This window comes from Macaca nemestrina, chromosome 14 (assembly GCF_043159975.1).
Source record: "Macaca nemestrina isolate mMacNem1 chromosome 14, mMacNem.hap1, whole genome shotgun sequence".
Classification (NCBI taxonomy): domain Eukaryota; kingdom Metazoa; phylum Chordata; class Mammalia; order Primates; family Cercopithecidae; genus Macaca; species Macaca nemestrina.
The window spans coordinates 108,940,034-108,959,051 of NC_092138.1; the positions used below are offsets into that span (position 1 = coordinate 108,940,034).

The window sequence follows — 19,018 nt, forward strand, 5'->3', positions numbered from 1 at the left end:
ATGCAGATTCACTCTTGAGTCTTTTATCTACCAGTTATAGCCATGGACTTTTTGCTTCCAAGATCTTAGGAAGTACAGGCACACGACAATCTTACAAAGTGCCCTCTTCCAACTGAATGTCACCTAAGTGTTGCCAAAATTGCCTGTTAGCTGAGAATTCTGAGATAAGTATGGGTCTTCTTTTCTAACCCAAATGAAAGATTTTATATCTCAGGAGACACTTAGCTGAAATACTGGTCACTGGTTTATGTAAGTCAGGCAGAAGAAGGCAGTGGGATTGATCAGAAAAGGGTTTCTGGTAGAGTCAGTGTGTGTCAAGAGAATGACAGTTGGCAACTAGCTTTGGAGGTAGAACAAATGGAATTGACACATTCTCTATTAAATATACCAGACCTATAGTTGTAAAAAGTGACTAATTTTGTTAATTTCTGCTGGGAAGCTTGTTCTAGAAGGGCATATTTTCAGTGAGGTTTTGGCACAATCTAAAGCAGATGGTTACATGTTATTTGGTGCTTCATCTAATACTGAAATTTGTGGCAATCGATTAAGGACCGAAAGTTGCTTTTGGACAACTTTCAGATTGTGATTTCACCAATCTGAGCTTCAACTAACAGTAGCACGTTGTAGTCAGGAAACACAGAATGTGGGCTAGATAACTTAGGAGGTTATACGTAATAAAAAACTGTTTCGTGTGAATCAGCTCTGAAGAGTATGGTGTGAGCCTGTTCAGACCACCCAAAGTTAGAAAGGGCAGGAGTGAAGTCTGTGACTCACACAAGGAGCTCTGCCAAGAAGATGCCATGCAGTTCTGCTGGCAGGGGTTTCAGAAGCATCTTAGGACAACTGTTTCCAGTCTTTTCAAGTACTGTAGAATGATGGATTTTTATTTATCTATCTATTTATTTATTTATTAATGAGATGGAGTCTCACTCTGTTGCCCAGGCTGGAGTGCAGTGGCATGATCTCGGCTCACTGCAACCTCTGCCTCCCGGGTTGAAGCAGTTCTCATGCCTCAGCCTCCCGAGTGGCTGGGATTACAGGTGCGCACAACCATGCCTGGCTTTTTTTTTTTTTTTTTTTTTTTTTGTATTTTTAGTAGAGACGGGTTTCACCCTGTTGCCCAGGCTGGTCTCGAACTCCTGAGCTCAGACAATCCACCCACCTCAGCCTCCCAAAGTGCTGGGATTACAGGCTTGAGCCACCGCACCCGGCCTGTTTTGGACATTAGAAAATTTTGCAGAGTGTCCCCTCCACCACATAATAGTTGGTCAAGAAAAATTCAAAATCACAAAACTATTATGAATTCAGTAATGCTTAATGCATTTATATTTGTTCTTCAAAAAAATATACAATTGATCAGTAGTAGTGCAAATATATGGGAGACCTCAAAAGTAGCTTTATATCCTTCCAGAGTCTGTTCTTTGGCTTAGTCATTCACTCCTTTATTTACCAAATATTTATTGACCGTCAGCTTTGACTCTGGGCTGGGTCTACAATGGCGATTCCCTGTCTTCAGGGGTTGTGAAAATCACTCCAGTACACAAAGGAGATAGGTCCTTTGCTGTCTGTGTCTCATAATTGGCTAAACCTTAAGACTCCAGACCTTAAATAAAATTTAACCATCAACTTAAAGAGAACAATTCTCAAACAAAGCTAACTGTGCTTGGTAACTAGGACACTCTTTTTTCTTTCTTTTTTTTTTTTTTTTTTTTTTTTTTTAAGACAGAGTCTCATTCTGTTGCCCAGACTGGAGTTCAGTAACGCGATATCAGCTCAGTGCAACCTCCGCTTCCCAGGTTCAAGTGATTCTCCTGCCTCAGCCTCCCTAGTAGCTGGGATTACAGGCATGCGCCACCATGCCTGGCTAATTTTTGTATTTTTTGTAGAGATGGGGTTTCACCATGTTGGCCAGGCCGGTCTCGAACCCCTGACCTCGTGATCCGCCCACCTCAGCCTCCCAAAGTGCTGGGATTACAGGCATGAGCCACTGTTCCCAGCCTAACTGGGACACTCTTAACTGTGAATGTGGTCCAAGCTACTGAACTTAATTGATCTGCAGGACAAGACCAAAGTTAAGGCCACTTCTTGTAATAGCTGTGTAGCTACCTTCAATCACATCTCCTTTGCTGGGCGCTTTCAGTTAACTCATAACTTATCACCTGACTTTGAAAAGGGGCAAAACTTCCCCATCAAAGATTTCTATTTCTGCCTCCTAGGCTTTTGCCATTCCCCTTTTTGAGCAGAACCTTTTTCTTATGTTTCACCTGCCATAGTTCAGCACGTCGACTTCACAAGGGCAGCATGGAAGCTGTAGAATAAATCAGACACTCAAACAGCACTATCCATCTAGTAGGCAGAGTCATGCTTTCAAAAAACCGTAAGAGCCTAATACTATGTGCTGTTCTAAGCACTGGAGATACAGCAGTAAATAAAATAGATTTTTTAAATCCCTGCTGTCCTGGAGTTCACATTCTAAAGACAGATAAGAGTGGTCCCTCTCCAATGCTAATGAGAAGTACCACGCACTCTCATGTAGGAACAGAATACCTAGGAAAGATGCAGGAAGAATGAATGGGTGGAATTCTGACCTTGGGAAATGTGGATTGGAGTGAAGAAGAGGGCATCCACCACCAACACCAAAGTGTGAAGAAAGGCACGGAGGTGGGAAAGTGTGGAGGTAGCTGCGGAAAGAGAGTAGGAAAGGTAGGTTGGGGGCCAGATTGTTACCATAGTAATGGATATCAACTTGCAAGCATTTACTTATGCCAGGCTCTGTGCTACCTTCCAGATGTGTAATATCATTAGGTCCATACTACAACCCAGCTTGACAGGTGTGGGGAAACAGGCTGAGACAGGTTAAGTGATGGAGCTGGAATTCTGAACTAGGTCGTCTGACACTAGCATCCCAGCTCACGATGATGACACCGCATTGCTGCACCAGGTCACGAAGGGCTGCAGATTCCAGGCTGAGGAGCAGTGGACTTGATATCATAGGAGCTCATCAGAGCTGCCAGGAAGATTAGCCTGAATGATAGGATCTAGGACGTGGTGTGTGCGCTGCATTCCCTACGTGGGCTGAGTGGCTAATAATAGGCTTACCAATATGGTCTCCTGGGTGTGGAACAGGTGCCTGGAGGGAGGAGCCACCAGGAGCCCAGGTAGGTCAAATTCAAAGTCAGTGATAAAATGAGGCAAACCCAACTCCTAGTAGCCTAATGGGGGGCTGTTGTTAGCCTAAGTAGGGCCATCTGAGAACAAGCACTGCAGAGGCTCCTAAATCTGGTTTTCTTCCATGGGACTTTTGCCTCTGGCAGTGGTCACCCAACCTTCCAGTCATGTATGCCAGCGAAACTCCAAGGAGCAATTCCTTTCATATAACCCAAGCATTGCTCCACCAGCATCCTCAGGATGAGCCATGCTCATGTCCTCCTTTCCATGAGGCTCACGTAGGGAAGCGCAGCTGGCAGGGAATGTCAAGAACCCCATCCCACACACATACTTCAGAGGTCCAGTCCTTCATACCTGGAAGGTGGCTGTCCCCGTCTATCCTCATTGTCTCTCGCCTGGATGATTGCTGCAGCCTGGCCTCCCTGCTCCACGTCATCCTACACATTCCTATCCGCCTCACTTTTCAAAAACCTCATGCCGCCAGGCTGCTCAGAAACCTCCACGGGTTTCCCAGTTCCTGCCAAAGCATACGTACTGTAGACCTATGCCTAGTCCAGACCATAGGCTTGGACTTTCTTTCTGGTTTGTTTCCTTCCCCACTTCTGCATCCTACTTACTCTACTCTGCAGCCAAATGTCATATTCCTTGAACGTTCCCCTGTGTCCGGAGGTAGGCATTGCTAATGCTGTACCCTTTGGGATGCCCCTTTGCCCTCTCTCCTCCTGCTAGAATCCTACCAGTTAGGCAAAGCTTTTTTTTTTTTTTTTTTTTTTTTTTTTTTTTTTTTTGAGACGGAGTCTCGCTCTGCTGCCCGGGCTGGAGTGCAGTGGCATGATCTCGGCTCACTGCAACCTCCGCCATCCAGATTCACAAGATTCTCCTGCCTCAGCTTCCTGAGTAGCTGGGACTACAGGTATGTGCCATGACACCTGGTTAATTTTTCATATTTTTAGTAGAGACAGGGTTTCACCATGTTGGCCAGGTTGTTCTTCAACTCCTGACCTCAGGTGATCCACCGGCCTTGGCCTCCCAGAGTGCTGGGATTACAGGCATGAGCCACGACGCCTGGCCTATTTTTTATTTTTTGACAGGGTCTTGCTCTGTCTCCCAGGCTGGAGTGCAGTGGCACCATCTTTGCTCGCTGCAACCTCCACCTCCTAGGTTCAAGTGATTCTTGTGTCTCTTCCCAAGTAGCTGGGACTACAGACGCATGCCACCACAGCCGGCTAATTTTTTTGTATTTTTAGTAGAGATGGGGTTTCGCCGTGTTGGCCAGGCTGGTCTCAAACTCCTGGCTTCTAGCAATCCACCTGCCTTGGCCTCCCAAAGTGCTGGGATGACAGGCATGAGCTACCGTGCCCAGCCTAGGCAAGGCTATTTCTCTTTCTTTTTTTTTTTTTTTTGAGGCGGAGTCTCGCTCTGTCGCCCAGGCTGGAGTGCAGTGGCCGGATCTCAGCTCACTGCAAGCTCTGCCTCCCGGGTTTACGCCATTCTCCTGCCTCAGCCTCCCGAGTAGCTGGGACTACAGGCGCCCGCCACCTCACCCGGCTAGTTTTGTTTTTTGTTTTTTTTTTTAGTAGAGACGGGGTTTCACCGGGTTAGCCAGGATGGTCTTGATCTCCTGACCTCGTGATCCGCCCATCTCGGCCTCCCAAAGCGCTGGGATTACAGGCTTGAGCCACCGTGCCCGGCTGGCAAGGCTATTTCTAATGCCAACTCCTCTAAGAAACTTCTGCCCTTCTAGCCTAGCATCATCTGTCCTTCCTTAGAACCCCGTAAAGCTTAGGTTGTGTCCTGCACACAGGCATCATTTAGAGCACATTTCTAGTTCTGTGAGGACCACAGGGCTGCGAGATCAGCTTACTTCTGTTTCCTTACAGCCTAGGGCCTGGCCCCCAACTGGTGCTTGTTCATTTGAGGTCACAGCGGGCTCCTATGGTCTTAAGGCAGGCTTGGGAGTGGCACTAGCAGGGTGAGAGAATGGGGAGATCAAAATACTCCCTGAGATCCAGAGATACCCAATTCCTCTTCTGGTGAGAGCTACAAATGTACGAAACTGCACCCTTACTGGTTGTGTTGCCTCTTGTAAATTCAATCATCCAGTAAATACAGATGTTTCATTACCAGCCACTCCCAAGCCAGGCAGGACCCGCTTCAGAAATTACTGGGTGTTGGCCGGGCGCCGTGGCTCACGCCCGTAGTCCCAGCACTTTGGGAGGCCGAGGTAAGTGGATCATGAGGTGAGGAGGTCGAGACCATCCTGGCTAACACGGTGAAACCCTGTCTCTACTAAAAATAAAAATAAAAAATTAGCCAAGCATGGTGACAGGCACCTGTAGTCCCAGCTACTTGGGAAGCTGAGGAGAATGGCGTGAACCCGGGAGGCGGAGCTTGCAGTGAGCTGAGATCGCGCCACTGCACTCCAGCATGGGCAACAGAGCGCGATTCTGTCTCAAAAAAAAAAAAAAAAAGAAAAGAAAAAGAAATTACTGGGTGTCGCAGGTCAGCTTTGTCACATTCAAGTTTCTCCCCTCTTGGGGACTGAAATGTGCTGAGCCACAAAGAAGCTCCTGCAGCTCCTCCACCAGCCTGGCCCGTGAGCATCTGTCACAGCTGGCGTGCGGCACCTGGGATCAGGAACTGATCACTGTTCACAAGCTAAAGTTGTCTGACCGGGCCGTCCATCAGCCACCCTATACTGCACCCCTAGCCGAGCTGCTTCTGCGCCTCCTGGTCTTTGCACCCTCTGCAAATGGAGGCCCATGGTCATTCAGGCTGGATTTGCTTTTGGAACTTAGAAAAATGACTGGCTTGGCTGACTTTAAAAACAGTCTCTTGTTCTTTGAGTCATCTTATCAGGGTCACAAACCTCCCTTTCAGAAGTCTGGACCCCAGATTGCCTCCCTCTACCTTGGGCAGGATGAAAGCCAACTTGTTATTCTACCAAATGCCTAGGAGGCAGCTTGTCCTGTGATCAGAGTTGGGGGCTGGGGGGATTCTGCCGGGTGGAAGGGCAGCCTCCTTTGTGGTTGGCAGCCCCTCCCCAGATATGACCCTTATCTGCTCCAGGCAAAATTGTTACATGCTCTTACAGATTTTCTCCTGTAACAGCTGCACTTTCCAGCAGCTACTGACCCCTGGCCTCCATCGGGGGTAATGATACGGAACTTGCACAGACAGTGATCCAAGGAAGAGACCCTGGATAAGCATTCCCCCTCCCCCCCACCCCTTATTCACTAGAAAAGGAAGGTTTTCTCTTGGTAGAGTTTAATGACCCCTATGGACACAAGAGAACTGGACTGAATGCACCATTCTTTCCATCGCGCTGTTAGTTTAAACTTAAAGAAATTTACACAAAAGCTTGCATTATCATTGTGTGATTCAGTTATGGACCTCAGGATTTCCTGCTGGCCACATTCACTTTTTTTTTAGTAACTGAAGTATGATCAAGCATAAAAGCACAAATCATAAATGTACAACTCAATGAATTTTCACAAAATGAATGTGCCCATGTCACCAAGTATCTAGATCAAAAAACATGAAGCTCAAAATTTCCCTCCTTCTTCTTTCCAAGGGTAACCTATCCTGACTAGTAGCACTATAGAGTAGTTTCACCTGTCTTTGAACTCCATATAAATGGGATTGTAGTGGCCAGGTGCGGTAGGTCACATATGTAATCCCAGCATTTGGGCAGGCTGAGGTGGGAGGATTGCTTGAGCCCAAGAGTTTGAGACCAACCTGGACAACAAAGGGAGACCCTGTCTCTACAAAATAACCTTTAAAAAAAGTTTGCTAGATATAGTGGTGTGTGTTTGTAGTCCCAGCTACTCAGGAGGCTGAGGTGGGAGGATCGCTTGAGCTCAGGAAGCCAAGGCTTCAGTGAGCAGTGATTGCACCACTTCACTCCAGCAACCGAGTGAGACCTCAACTCAAAAAAAAAATCATTCAGCAAATGCTGTTGCATCTGGCTTCATTTTTCTCAATGTTATGTTTCTGAACTTTGTCCGTGTTGCCTGTGATTGGAATTCCCCACACTCGTTCTGAATTCATTTGTCCTTTAAAGGGGGTGGCCCCCCAAGTTGCAGCTCAAGTTCCATTAGAGTGTCATACTCCACAGCAGACAGTTCCAGCTATGATTAAGATAGTTGTACACAATCTTCATCCTGCTAACCATAGCATTCCTGTCTACAGGAACATGACACAAGCAAGTAACCATAGGTATCTGGGGAGCTGCATGGGCAAAATGATATGGCTTAAACCGTAATGAGCAAAGAAAAGGCCACGTGTACAATTTTGCTTTAAATTCTTTCTCATGAGTTTCTGGGCCTCCATAGCCTCCTGATCAAGAAGGCTATGATCCGACTGTCTTTGGAGTGTGATTTAGAATTCAAGGCCTTTCTGCTGAAGAAGATTTTTGGTTTGTTTGTTTTCTGAGAGTCTCACTGTCATTCAGGCTGGAGTGCAATGGTGCCATCTCAGCTCACTGCAACCTCCGCCTCCCAGGTTCAAGCAATTCTCCTGCCTCAGCCTCCGGAGTAGCTAGGATTACAGGCATGCACCACCACACCCGGCTAGTTTTTGTATTTTTAGTAGAAACGGGGTTTCACCATGTTGGCCAGGCTGATCTCGAACTCCTGACCTCGTGATCTGCCCTCCTTGGCTTCCTAAAGTGCTGGAATTACAGGCATGAGCCACTGCGCCCGGCCTCTGCTGAAGAAGGTTAACTGGTAGAGGAATCTAAAGCTAAGATATCAGCAAACATGAAGAAATGCTCCATCCATTTCACTGAAAAGAATCGCTGTCCAGGCCGGGCACGGTGGCTCACTCCTGTAATCCCAGCACTTTGGGAGGCCAAGGCTTGACCTCCTGAACTCAAGCAATCCTCCCACCTCAGCCTCCTGAGTAGCTGGGACCACAAACACATGCCACTATATCTAGCAAACATTTTTTAATGTTATTTTGTAGAGACAGGGTCTCCCTTTGTCGTCCAGGTTGGTCTCAAGACCATCCTGGCTAACATGGTGAAACCCCGTCTCTACTAAAACTACAAAAAATCAGCGTGGTGTTGGGCGCCTGTAGTCCTAGCTACTCGGGAGGCTGAGGCAGGAGAATGACATGAACCCGGGAGGCGGAGCTTGCAGTGAGCCGAGATCGTGCCACTGCACTCCAGCCTGGGGGACAGAGCGAGACTCGATCTCAAAAAAATAAAAAGAAAAAATAAAAAGAATCGCTGTCCCACAAGTGGGTTTCTGGAACATACTGTGGGTACAAGAGTGATGATGGAGGAGAGGTTGTTGCAGGTGACTCTCCCACGGGGAGAGAGAACGGGGTCAGTTACACCCAGCCCCCCTGGTGCTTCACCGTTGGTTCTCTTACAAGTGGACTCTGCCTGTTTTTCAACTGTATGGAAACGCAGGGTGAGCAGCAGTTTTGAGATGATATTGGCATAAGCACCCAGGAAGGCTGGCGTGGTGGGAGATGGTCTGCCTACAGGCAGGGTGGTTGGAATGCTGCCTAATCCGGAGGGTGCCACGAATCTGTGTTCCCTGGTTCCAAGCCATCTCATCCTAGCGGGAGCCTGACCTCTTTTTGTCCTTCCTTTGTTCCTTATTTTAAAACATTTATTGAACACTTGCCTGTGCCCAGCTTGGTGCTACGCTCAGGAACCACAGTGGGAAATAAGACAGTCCCTGCCCTCAAATCGCAGGATGCCCGTGACAATGGGAGATGCTGGTAACTCCTAAGAACCACGAGAGAGCAAGACAAGGTCCCTGTTGTTAAGCTGCTTATGCCTGACAGCAGATGTCCAGGCTCAGTGTGATAGTTCCCAGGTAAGTTGGGCGTGATAGAGAAGCTGCAGGAAAATAAGACTTCACCTCAATAAACTCCAACCTGGATGTAAGAACTACTGTCTATTGCATGTTTATCACACACTAGGCACTTTGTAAAGCACTGTACAATCATCTCCTAGGGCTACTCCCAACAACCCTGTGGGATCAAACAATTATCTCCATTCTATAGATGAGGAAACAGAAGCTCAGAAAAGTTAAGCATCTTCTTTGTTCCGTGAGTTTTGGCAATGGAAACTGTGTCCTTAATTTATTGCTTGACCAGAAGTTGAACCACCCCTAACTAGACTTCAGGTCTGAAAGTTCTGTTGAAGAGAATGGGTGCAGGTTACCCATGTATCCGAATGTCCTGTGAGTCCTGGAGGCAGGTATTAGGGAAAGTCTTTTAGTATATTTTTGTCAGCTAAGCCAGGCTTCTCTGGGCTTGGAAATTAAAATCTGCTTTGGTTCCAGCCAGGAGGAGGGATTGAAGCACAGATACTGAGATTCTCTCTGCAAAAAAAAAAAGTCCTCTGGATGAATTTAACCTACTGACTAGTTTGGCAGTGAGCACCAAGGTTTCTGGAAGTTCTAAAAGCTACTTACTCTCAGGGAGAAAAACGGTGTCTTGCAAGCCAGGGAATTAGAAATAAAGGAAGAGCCAAGATACCCCAGTCTTCTGGAGTCTTGATTGACAAGGAAGACATCCTCCCCTTTGAACAGAGACAGCTCTTCAGGCTATGAGGTGGGAGGGAGGGAGGGAGCAGATCAGTTGAAGAGTTTTCTCATTGAGTGGCCAGAGGCAAAGATTCCACAGAGCTAAGCTCCATGATGAAAGGGGAGCCCAGAATGACAGCAAGTCAGGGGTGGAGTAGGGGAGGGGGAGGCTTGAAGGAGGGCAGGGGGAAACAAAGCCAGGAGGCATCTCCACACCATGCTGCTCCCTCACTGTCCCCTGCATTGCTACCATCTGCTCTGCCCCTCATATGCCAACAGCTCCTATTGACCCACCACCAACTAAGGGCAAGGTTCTGCAGACCCTTGACCTCTGCTATCTCCTGGGATTCTTCTAACAACCAGCTGGGACAGGTACTGTGATGATGCCCATTTTTACAGAGCAGAAACCTGAGGTTCAGAGAGTCTGATTAACTTGCCCAAAGTCCCATGGTTTTTACCACATGTGCCCAATCTTGGAAATGCAGTGAAAGAAATCAACTGAGTAACAGCAGAAGCACTCAATGTGAAAACAAGGCCAGTGAAACTCAGGCCAGGGATGGGGAGCAGGACTGCAGAGCTGGGACCGGGAGACAAAGGGCACCCAGGAGCTGATGAGGAGCAGATTCCAGCAGAGCCAGCAGAAGGGGACTGATCAGAGCAGGGCAAGTAAACAGGGCTCAAGTAAACCCCAGCTCAACATCAGCAGAGAGGAAGATGGTGAGGAAGGCAGGTAATGGTACCAGGGATCCCTGCTCCCCTGACATCCGTGAGCCTCCTCTTGTTTCATAGAGTAGGGCAAGACTAGAAGAAAAGTAAGAATTCAAACTAGTATTAAAACACCCTCATTGGCAATGTATTTCTTCTCCCGTGTTCCCCTTTCCCAGTTCATTTTTCCCACACCCCTTCTCACCATCTAGCATATCACACACGGTTACTCTATGCCTTTCCTTCCCATGAAAGCATGAGATAGCATGTAAGCTTAAGAGCATGGAGTCTTTCCCCTGTCTAGTTCTTTTTTTTTTTTTTTTTTTTTTTTTTTTTTTTTTTTTTTTTTTTTGGTGAGACGGAGTCTTGCTGTGTTGCCTAGTCTGGAGTGCAATGGCGCGATCTCTGCTCACTACAACCTCCGCCTCTCGTGTTCAAGCGATTCTCCTGCCTCAGCCTCCCAAGTTGCTGAGATTACAGGCATGCGCTACCATGCCCGGTTAATTTTTGCATTTTTAGTAGGGATGGGGTTTCACCACGTTGGCGAGGCTGGTCTCGAACTCTTGACCTCAGGTGATCCGCCTGCCTTGGCCTCCCAAAGTGCTAGGATTTACAGGCATGAGCCACTGCACCACCCTCCCCTGTCTACTTCTATATCCACATTCCTTCTAGAGCAATGCTTGGCCCTTAGTAAGAGTTCAATAAATATTTGTTGAATGAATAAGCATGCAACAGTAGTTTTCATGACAGGCTCTCCCTGGCACCGTAGGCCTCCCTTGCGCAGCAGGGTCTGAGTGCAGCATGGTGATCTCACCTGATTGGGACTCCTTCATTGACTATTTCACAGCCTGAACAAGCAAGGCAAGGATGCATGGGGACTCTAGGAAGCAGAGTTAAAACAGATGCTGAGTACTCTGTTCACGCTCAGCCAGGAAGAAAGGCAAAAGTCAAAAAAGCAAGGTCAGCCAGGCGCAGTGACTCACACCTGTAATCCCAGCACTTTGGGAGGCCAAAGTGAGCGGATCACCTGAGGTCAGGAGTTCGAGACCAGCTTGGCCAACATGGTGAAACCCCGTCTCTACTAAAAATACAAAGATTAACCGGGCATGGTAGCGCATGCCTGTAATCCCAGTTATTTGGGAGGCTGAGGCGTGAGAATTGCTTGAACCTGGGAGGCAGAAGTTGCAGTGAGCTGAGATTGCACCACTGCACTCCAGCCTGGGGAACAGAGTGAGACTCTGTCTCAAAAAAGAAAAAAAAGCAAGGTCATGGTGACAGTGAACAAATGTGTACATTGGTCAAGACTCATCATACCTCATTAAAGTTTATTAAAAGAAAAAAAGCAAAGACAGACTCTCCCTTCTTCACAGTGCTTGGGACAATGATCTCATAGCCCCCTGGGATTTTTATCCCCAAAGGGTTCCTCTCCATTCTGATTCTCTTGTAAGGAGGAAGGGAATAAAGGACTAGCAGAAGGAAAAAAAAAAAAAAGAAAAAGGAAAGAGATTAAAGAGAGACTCCCTCCCCTCCTACCCTCCAGATCCTCACATTTGAAATCTTTAGTGAGGTCTTCAAGCAATCAGATTCCATAACTTTTATTTTTAAATAGCTCTCAGCTCTAAGGAGAGCCCTGAAGTCATGTCTAAGGTCAGTGGAACTATTTGCTCTAGGGAAATTTACTTAGAGGGAAAAGGTTACATCTTCCCAGGTATCTTTATTTAAAAAGCCTTGGTCATCAAAGTCATCCTGCAAAGCCCTCTGACTTCTGAGCGAAGGCGAGCAGTGTTTCTGGTCTCATGTTTGATGGACAGGATGTTGGCTTTAGATTAAACACATGTGGCGGCGTGAATGCTGTTCACGTGCGGTTGGCTTCCTTCACTGAAATCCAGGGTGTGCTCAGCAGGTTTCTGCCTGGTTTCTAACACCTACAGCACAAAGTCACCGCTTTAAACCAGGCTAGATCTTTGAAGATGTCGTCACTTTTCTGACTGCCTGTGAGAAAATGCAATGTGAGTTACATCAGTCCACCCTGAGACATAGCTTTCAAGAATGCCATTGATTCGGAGCTATACTCTGGAAGTAATGACGGCCTTTGGGGCAAAAAACACAACCATATTAAATAGATGCATTGCTTGTAAGTTGTCCTCTGATTCCAGAACAGAAATTCAGTGACATTAGTCCCTGTTTTCAGATGAGTAAGAAAAAGTAAAAAAGATTAAGTGATGCACCCACGGCAACTTTAAAGACCCCTCCACCCTCTTAACCAGCACACAGCACTGCCCACCACAATACTGCGAGTGTGGTTGTGAAACTTTGCAATTAATGGCTCTGATGAAAACTGAGAGGAAACTGCCCTGTGTTGAAAACGTGGGTCCTGTTGAAGGCACCCTTTTTGACCGCGTAAGTGTGTCCTCTGCAGGAACTGGGGTGGAGAGGTCCATGCAGATTTCTTGAAAATCCTATTTTTCTTTTTTTTCTTTCTTTCTTTTTTTTTTTTTTTTTGAGATGGAGTCTTGCTCTGTCACCCAGGCTGGAGTGCAATGGTGCGATCTCGGCTCACTGCAACCTCCGTCTCCCAGGTTCAAACAATTCTCCTGCCTCAGCCTCCTGAGTAGCTGGGACTACAGGCGCCCGCCACCACGCCCGGCTAATTTTTGTATTTTTAGTAGAGATGGGGTTTCACTGTGTTACCTGGATGGTCTCAATCTCCTGATCTTGTGATCTGCCCCACTTGGCCTCCCAAAGTGCTGGAATTACAGACATGAGCCACCGCACCGAGCCTGAAAATCCTGTTTTTCTAATGAGGATTCCCTACAAATGTGGAAGGCATTTCTCTCTCTTCTTACCTATTATCATTATGTGTCAAGGGAAGCTTCCAGGTAGGGGCTGGTTAGGACCAAGAAAGCATTTACAGTGAGGGGAGAACCAGTCTTAAGTGTGATACAGGTAAAAGGGGAAGAGAAATGGGCTTCAGTCTCTCATTCATTCATTCACTTCATTCATTCATTCACTTCATTCATTCATTCACTCACTCACTTTGTTCATTCATTCATTCACTTCATTCATTCATTCACTTCATTCATTCATTCATTCACTTCATTCATTCATTCACTTCATTCATTCACTTCATTCAGCAAATAGTGTTGCCCGCTCAGTACCAGGTTCTCTGTAAGGTGCAGGGAAAATGGAACGATAAAGCAGTCCTTGCCCTCAGGGAACATAGACTTAGAAGAAAAACAGGTAGCCTCTTATTATCTGTTAATCCAACAAATATTTATTAAGTATCAAGCACTGAAGAAATGGCAGGAAAGAAGTCAGACAAGTTCTCATCCTCATGGAGTTTACCGGCTAGTGGTAGGAGACACAGCTATTAAACACATAATTGTACAAGTAATTAATTACCATTGTGATTACTACAAAGAAGTGCAGAGTGCCAGGACAGTCAGTTGCAAAGTGCTGGAGAACCAGCAGGAAACCACGAGGGAGTACACCAGGAAGAAAATTACAGAGGGGAGGAACTTCGGAGGCAGCACCTGGGCCCAGTGGGTGTCAGCAGGACTCAGGTCAGAGAGAGGCAGAACCCACATGGAAGCTGAACAGGGGAGACAGGCGGAGAGTAGAGGGCAAGCCATCTCTCCAGGAAGTGAGGAGTGGCCTCATGGAAATGGGTGGCGGCTCTTGAGACCATCCTTTCTCCTTTTCTTTCCTTCCCTTCCTCCTTTCCTTTTTCCTTTCTTTTCTTTTCTTTTCTTTCTTTTTTTTTTTTTTTTTTTTTTTTTTTTGAGACAGGGTCTTACCCTGTTGCCCAAGCTGGAATGCAGCAGTGCCATCACAGCTTACTGCAGCCTCAATCTCCCAGGCTCAGGTGATCTTCCCACCTCCCACCTCAGCATCCCAGAGTAGCTAAGACCGCAGGTGCTCACCACCATGCCTGGCTAATTTTTGTAGAGAAGGGGTCTTGCCATGTTGCCCAGGCTAGTCTTGAGCTCCTGTGCTCAAGCAATCCTCCCACCTCGGCCTCCCAAAGTGCTGGAATTACAAGCATGAGCCACTGCCCCCGGCCTTCCCTTGCTTTCTTGCTGATCAAAAATATTTATTGAGTATGTCATTCTGAAAACATTAAATTATTATCTTATTTGCCCACTGAGGTAAGTACCATCCCCGTTGCTACATAGACGAGGAGGTCAAGGCTCAGTAGGGTCAAATGTCTTGCCTCATCTCAGGTCACAGAGGTCTTGTGCGGCTGAGCTGGGGTTTAGACCCAGATCCGCCTCATTGCTTAGCCACAGGATTCTCTCCTGCCCGGTCTTGATTATGGAAAGGAAGCTCTTCAAATCACACCCCTCAGTCTCACCATCATCTAACACGTGAAGAAGAGAAGCTCTGAGGGGTCAACCAACCACCTGGTCCCCACTGCAAAGATGGTGAGTGTCAGAGGGTTCTCCAAGGAAGTGCTCTCCCTGAGCCAGGAGGAATGTTCACTCTCCTCTGCAGAGGTGGGCAGGTGGAAGGAACCCTGACCTACTGGAATGATCTGGAAGTCAGTGGACATCTTGGGACTGTTTGGAGAGACGGGCTTCCCCTTCGACGGTACTGTTCAGGTAGTGAGGTAGGTGGAAGAGACACATTAGTGGGTCCTGGTGAGAGGAGGAAGAATGAGGAAACCCCAAATAATTCATATAATATTTTGTTTAAGGGAGACACATGAGTTACATGTGTGTATAAAGACTAACAGGTGCCAACAGTCAACAGGTTTTGCCAAACTCTGAGGATTGCCAGGTGGACCAGAGCCAAGTCCTGCAGCCAGACTTCCGACAGAAAGCGTCCCTGGTGGAGGCCAGAAGGAGAAGCTGGGACCAGTTGTAACCTGGCTCTCTTGGCTCTCCAAGTGCTCAGGAATCTGGAATAAATGAGAAGCGGAGATTCAGGCCGCATCTGTCCAAGGAGGGGGAGAAGAGGAAAGAATGGGAAGGGAATTCACTTTTTTTTTTTTTTTTTGAGACGGAGTCTCACGCTGTTGCCCAGGCTGGAGTGCAGTGGCGCCATCTCGGCTCACTGCAAGCTCCGCCTCCCGGGTTCCCGCCATTCTCCTGCCTCAGCCTCCTGAGTAGCTGGGACTACAGGCGCCCGCCACCGCGCCCGGCTAATTTTTTGTATTTTTTTTTTAGTAGAGACGGGGTTTCACTGTGGTCTCGATCTCCTGACCTTGTGATCCGCCCGCCTTGGCCTCCCAAAGTGCTGGGATTACAGGCTTGAGCCACCGCGCCCGGCCGGGAATTCACTTTTACGGCAGACTCACACATGCCAAGCACCTCACAGGCTACCTCAATTAACACTTGACAATGGTGAGGAGGCTGGAGATGTGTTTTCACCATGTGCTGTGGAAGAAGAGAAGGCAGAACACAAGTATTGGTAAGCTATCAGCCATCACCCCCACATAGCCTGACCCCCACGATGGGAAGCCCCACACCTTTTTTTTTTTTTTTTGTAAGAGACACGGTCTTACACTGATGCTCAGGTTGGAGTGCAGACTGGTGATCACGGCTCACTGCAGCCTTGACCTCCAGGGCTCACGAGATCCTCCACCTCGGCCTCCCAAGTAGCTGAGACCACAGGCACATGGCACCACACTCAGCTTTTATTTTATTTTTTCTTTTTTTGTAGTGATGAGGTTTCACTATATTGCCCAGGCTGGTCTCAAACTCCTGGGCTCAAGTGATCCTCCTGCCTCAACCTTCCAAAGTGCTTGGGATTACAGGCATGAATCACTCTGCCGCCCAGCTAGAAAACCCCGCCTGGATTGAAGGGTAACCCCAAACTTCAACAAAATGTGAATTTGAACATTTCATAAGTGCTGCTGGGGAAAATGGATAACTGTGGAATAAATTAAAATGAGACTCGTGCATCGCTCCGTAGACTTCTTGATTTCAAGGGAGCTAACGGGTTAAATCATTCAAAACTGCCACAAAGATTATGGGAAAACAGAAACACATATGCACCTCAACTGTGGAGGAGTGACAGTTTTTTAACTAAAATTAGTAGAGACCATGACAATCAGCTAAACAACAAGAACAAAAAAAGCAAGGGGCTAGAAAAATATATAAATGATGAGTTTGGTAACCCAGTTAGGTGGGAGAGTAAATATAAACTATGAGGGGGAAATACCCAGCACCCAAAGGACAGACGGATGGCCAACAACTTTGAGACACTTGGCAGTGGAGGGTCAAAAACTCAGGAACTATTTTAGTCTTTTTTTTTTTTTTTTTTTTGAGTCGGAGTCTCCCACAGTTACCCTGGCTAGATTGCAATAGTGAGATCTCGGCTCACTGCAACCTCCACCTCCCCGGTTCAAGCGATTCTCCTGCCTCAGCCTCCCGAGTAGCTGGAATTACAGGCGCGTGCCGCCACGCCCGGCTAATTTTTTTTATTTTTAGTAGAGACTGGACTTCACCGTGTTGGCCAGGCTGGTCTCGAACTCCTGAGTTCGTGATCCGCCCGCCTGGGTCTCCCAAAATACTGGGATTACAGGCGTGAGCCACGGCGCCTGGCCTCTATTTTAGTCTTTACAGTCCTTAATGACATGCAAACACTGTATCACAGTCAAGAAGACCCTCTTACCAACAAATTTAGCAAAAATCAGTTAAAATGATGAGGCCCAAGGCTGATCTGTAGGAAAAACTCTGGGCATAAGAACCAGCTCGCCGGGCGCGGTGGCTCACGCCTGTAATCGCGGCACTTTGGGAGACCCAGGCGGGCGGATCACGAGATCAGGAGATCAAGACCATCCTGGCTAACACGGTGAAACTCCGTCTCTACTAAAAATACAAAAAATGAGCCGGGCGTGGTGGCGGGCGCCTGTAGTCCCAGCTACTCTGGAGGCTGAGACAGGAGGATGGCGTGAACCCGGGGGCCAGAGCTTGCAGTGAGCCGAGTTCGAGCCACTGCACTCCAGCCTGGGAAACAGTGAGACTCTGTCTCAAAAAAAAAAAAAAAAAAAAAAAAAAAAAAAAAAATTCAGCTCAGTAGTCCGGAGTAAACCTGACCTGACAAGATGATGTATTCCTGTGCCCTGGGTGCACACATATTTCACCCTTGGGGACAGATGTCAAGAAAACAACTTAAGTGCAATAGCAATTCAAGAGCGAGACTACCTGTCTGCCCAGGTGCCTGCAGTTGTAGGCGGGTTGCCTAAAATCTTATGCTTGGATGTTCTGTTGCTATAAGAAGGCAGAGAGACAAGGGAGTTCATCCCAAGTCTGCCATTTACTAGCTGTGTGACTTTGGATAAGTCACTCAACCTCTCTGAGCCTCAGTTCCCTCTTGGATTAAAACGGGAATAGATCGCCACCTCCTTAGGTTGTGTTAAATGAGGTCATGGCTGTCAAGTGTCTACACAGTGCCCTGCATGGAGTGTTTGACAAGGGGTAGCTGTTGTTATTGGAGGATGACCACTGGATGGATCCTGGCGAGACAGTTCCTGCTTGCAAAGGATGAAGTAACATCAGGACGTCTCAGCAGCTTTCTATCCTGAATAGGAGCTGGTATCTTTGCCTCCTAGTTTATTTTTATTACAAAGCCAGAAAAAGGAAAATAAACCTATGCCACAACTACTGAGTGCACCAAAATGCAACGGGAAGCTCTTCAAAGGCTGTTACGTTGATCTAAAGCTGAGAGGAAAATGCTGGGTGAGGTTCCCACTCCCACCCAACGGTTTGAAGACTGGGGTGTTCCCAAGGGTCTGGAAATGCACATTTTTTGAGGCATGATCTGTGAAATGGGTTTTATAACAGTGAGCTGGGAATTTTCACCGCCGTTTTGTTTTGTTTTTGAGACAGGCTCTTGCTCTTTCACCACTGCTGAAGTACAGTGACACGATCATGGCTCACCGCAGCCTGGACCTCCCGGACTCAAGCGACCCTCCCACCTCAGCCTCCCCAGCAGCTGGAACTACAGGCATGTGCCACCACGCCTGGCTAAGTTTTAAAAATTTAGATGGGGCCTCCCCATGTTGCCCAGGCTGGTCTCAAACTCCTAGGATCAACTGATCCTCCCGCCTCGCCCTCCCAAAGTGCTGGGATTACAGGCGGGAGCCACCTCCGTTTTGAGAGAAAACTGGCCCAAGGTCGTAAGTCAAGAGACCCCCTATGGCAGTTCCCCAGAGCCCTGCTGCTAACCACTGCACCTTGCTGCCTTCAGCTGCCCTGCCAGGTGCAGCTCCGGTGCGTGGCAAGAGCCTGAAGAGCTGCAGGAGCGAGGGTCTTGGAAGAGAGGGCTGGGCTGGGGGGTCGAGGGCCCTGGGCTCTCTCCCACCCCTTCGATTCCGGGAGCCCCTGAAACGCGCCCCACTGCGCCGCCCTCCTCCCGCCAGCAGGGGGCACCGAGGAGAGCGCGGGCGGAAGGCAGAGCCGACGCCGCTCCCCGGAGTCGGAACTCCGGGGTCCAGACCAAGGCTGCCGCTCGCCCACGGAGAGGCTCTGGGACGACAACCGGGCAGGACTCAGGATCCCAGCTCCTGGCGAGAGGTCCGCCTCGCAGCGCCGCCACCCGGGTCGGCGCCTGCCCGGAAGCGCGGGCGCCCAGGGGGCGGGGCCGGGAAGCGC

At 48.1% G+C, this 19,018-nt stretch overlaps 1 long non-coding RNA gene across 1 annotated transcript; it reads right to left on the reverse strand.

Moving 5' to 3' along the window:
• Nucleotides 1-15,089: 15,089 nt before the first annotated feature.
• Nucleotides 15,090-18,985, reverse strand: LOC139358224 (uncharacterized). The gene is made up of 2 exons (XR_011612876.1): nucleotides 18,601-18,985; nucleotides 15,090-15,318 (listed from the first exon to the last, which is right to left on the reverse strand). It is a non-coding gene; the product is annotated as an uncharacterized lncRNA (long non-coding RNA).
• Nucleotides 18,986-19,018: the final 33 nt, after the last annotated feature.